Consider the following 3,541-nt stretch of genomic DNA (forward strand, 5'->3'; position numbering starts at 1 on the left):
GCAAATTCAACCAACTAGGTTGTGTTCTATATTCATCAAACCTCAAGAAAATTGCACTGTTTTAACTTTTTCATTTCATTTCTTTCCTTACCTCTCCCTTAAGTAAAGACGACTTTTTCTGGTTTTAACAAAGTCAAAAAATAAGGGTATTTTAAGGCCCAATATCTCCGATGACCAACTACTTCTGATTGTTTTTACTTTTTTGTAGTGAGGAAGCACCTTATTCATGCTCGCCAAAATGACTTTGAGTCATCAATATTTTCTTGGATAAGGTTCCGTTTGTAATTGGCTTTAGTGGAGCGTACCTTGTTGTTGACTTCATTTCGTAGTTTACTATAAGCGCTCCAATCCATTTCTTCATTTGACCGTCTCACCTGCTATAAGAAGCCGTCTCTTTTTTTGCGTAATTTCACAGCGTTGACCATGGATAATTTACATCTCGAACCCTAATTCTTTTGGATCAAAGGTGACATAAAATAGGCGCGAGGCATTGTTCGCATCGCTTGTGATTGGCTTTCAATTGATTTGATTTGAAAAGAATTCTTGCGGCGAGTAATTTCTGTAGTCTATGCATTCAATTATTTTGGATCAAAAGTGACATAAAATAGGCGCGAGTCATTGTTTGCATCATTTGTGATTGGCTCTCAATTCATTTGATTAGAATAGAATTCTTGCGGCGAGTAATTTCTAAAGTCTATGCATTCAATTTTCTTCGCCGTGAATTTTTCAAAGTGCAGATACAGGACAAGGTCATGATAACTATGACTGACAAGGCTCAGTGTTCCCCAGACTGTCTATTATCATCAGATCGATAAGTGTAACGGTGAGTTTGGTTACCCTCGGTGGGCACTGGATCAGTTGCGAGATGTTATGCAGGTGAAAAATTCTCTTCACAGCCTTTAAATGTTTTCCTTCCACCGTAGTTAGTAGAGTCCCTCTATACTAACTATGCTTCCACCGGCGTTTTTAAGTCCTAACTGAGATCACCAGTCAGCAATGTTTAGTTTTTATCCTCTCCTTAGACTCTTTCCAAAACCAATTTAGATGTGTCCAAAAATTGTGAGTACTCAGGAGGGTGATAGCAAGTTCCCATAAGAATCCTTTTGATTTCGGGAAAGTTAATTCCAGCTAGAGGCTTTCTAGGGACGAACTGTCAGTGGTTTAAGTGGTCTATCATGACTCTCAACAAAGTCCATTTTAGATAAGTTGTAGATATTTTTCAACAAGATGGATTTTCAGTGGGAGCCCTAATTGAACTAGATGATAGCAATATAAAAAATTAATGCTTAAACAGTGAAAACTAAGAATTAAAAGGTAGAATACATTTAGTTTTAGGAAATAAGGAGGCATTAAGTTCAATATTTCTAATGAAACTTAAAACTCAAATTATCAGAAATACTTTCAACTTCATCAGTTAGTATGTTTAAATAATTAGCGGCTGGAAACAAGAGCGGTTTTGGCCCCAGCAACTGAACGACGTGCATGACGGGCGCCCACAGATGTTTTTTCCATTTCCAGTGTTATTATTAAGAATGTGTTCAAAATTATGTAAATTGAAATCCGAGACTCAAAACAACCTTTAAAGACGTGAAGAACGATACTTATCTCCTCGGCAGCAAATGCGAAATGTTTAAGCATATCAAGTACAATTCTGGCAGCCATTATTGTTGCACTGAGGGCCAATTTATACTGTACAACCGTTTGTTGCATGCGATCGGCCTACGACATGTTTTGCAACTATTTACACGCGCAAAATCCCTTACACTTCACTCCCTCTTAGAATGTTCCTTTTGCGGGCTATAGAACTGGCATGGAATTCGTTTTTCACTCCACAGAGAAGTTAAGGTCTTTGTCTCATCTTTTGAAAGAGTTACCTTCGCTTTTTTTATTCGATGATTTGCCATTAACGGCAACTTCGTCCGCCATTTTGACGCAAGAAAAATTTACTTTCCTCCCCCTACTCGATGGACATCTATCTCTATGATAGGTTTTTTTTATCGATTTCCGCTACCATTGTCTTAAAACATGTTTTCAAATCCTACAACATTTCATGAGACGTTTGCGACAATCGCATGCGGCAAGTTTGTACCGTGAAAATGATTTTTTTTTGTTCCTTTAGTATTTGATTGTTGTTAGCCGACGTCAAAGTGAAACTGAGTCAGTGGGTGTTGATGCAGATGTGGTATTTTTCAAAAGCGTGAAAAACATATATTCTGTCGTAATTAGAATTGCCATTGTTATTAAGGAAAGGGAAATAATCGGAATAACAAATAATGTAAGTAAATTATGTGAATCAAGCTCGTAGCAAGGGTAATATCAGTATTACAACTAACAATAGTCTGTTAACAATGATAATTTTGTATTTTGTAGGCATTCTTTAGCTGAAGACTTCAAACTAAAAACGAAATTAAAATAGATTGATTCAACGTAAAGTTCTATTCTGGCAGGAGCCTGTCCACCCGCCTTTTTTTTTTATCATTGTTCAACGTTTTAAAAGTTAACAACTGATGCTCTTTCACCGGCCGTATGCCAACTATGGCAAGGAGCAGCAGCGCTGATGGCTAATCGATTATCCGATTAAATTTCTTTCCCCAGAGCGGAGCCAAAAATAATTAATCAGCAATAGCTCAGCTCACGTAAAAACAAATAACTCAAAGACAAGGCCATTCATCTTGTGTTCAACATAGAGCGGGTTAAAACACTTAGCCAACTTTACTGGCTTATCTCAATATAACATCAAAAAGTGTCTACTTACAAAGCAGATGAAAGTATTACAAGTTTTTTTTTTTTTTTTTTTTGTGATCTTACTGAAGTGCCAAGTTACCATATCAGCTAAAACAAGCTGTCAGAACACTCTCACTGGTTGGCTGAACAATTTTGCAATACCCGCAAATTTAATCGGCGAATTATCGCTATCTTGAGGGACTTAGCTTTTGCAAATGCCTACAAGTATTGTATAAAAAGGAATGTATCTCAAATTCAGAACTTGCATTCAGCATCACGAAACTGAAATACACCGTCATTACGCTAGTTATTTTGTGTTTGTTTCCGGTGACACGAAATGACATTTCATCCATCCTTATTTAAACGCGTCGGTAAGAAGAAGCGAAAGATGACCAGGTGTTTTTATTTTGTAACTTCCCGTCCATTAACCTAGCAACCTAAGATAATTACTGAATAATAATTTTCTTAACCTCCTGAATTATAAACAGGTGAACCATCAAGGGATGACGAAGAAATGGAAACCTGGTTTTGGATTGTTGGTTGGTTTTTTTCCATTCTGGCGATAGCTGGCAATGGATTTATAATCTTCCTTTTTACCAGCAAACGAAATCTTCGAAGCAAGACCAACGCGTTTGTGGTTTCACTCGCTCTGGCAGACCTCTGCGTTGGGATTACAGTGGTTCCCACCGTGTTCATCTGCAACAGGGTGGCACTGAGGTTGCAACTCAGAGGATAACATCATGTACATAGTGAGAAACTTTTTCGCGTTTGCGTCCGTGATGAACTTGTGCAGCTTAGTCCTGGATCGCTACATTGC

At 37.7% G+C, this 3,541-nt stretch overlaps 1 pseudogene across 1 annotated transcript in view; it reads left to right on the forward strand.

The window, feature by feature from the left end:
• Positions 1-739: 739 nt before the first annotated feature.
• Positions 740-3,541, forward strand: part of LOC148720249 (octopamine receptor beta-2R-like) — a 3,515-nt pseudogene continuing 713 nt past the window's right edge. The window contains exons 1-2 of the transcript XR_015993510.1: positions 740-876; positions 3,213-3,541. The exon at positions 3,213-3,541 is cut by the window's right edge and continues 713 nt beyond it. The product of XR_015993510.1 is annotated as an octopamine receptor beta-2R-like (transcript). The remainder of the gene's footprint in view (positions 877-3,212) is intronic.

The sequence above is a fragment of the Stylophora pistillata genome, chromosome 11 (genome assembly GCF_964205215.1).
Source record: "Stylophora pistillata chromosome 11, jaStyPist1.2, whole genome shotgun sequence".
In the NCBI taxonomy this organism is placed as follows: domain Eukaryota; kingdom Metazoa; phylum Cnidaria; class Anthozoa; order Scleractinia; family Pocilloporidae; genus Stylophora; species Stylophora pistillata.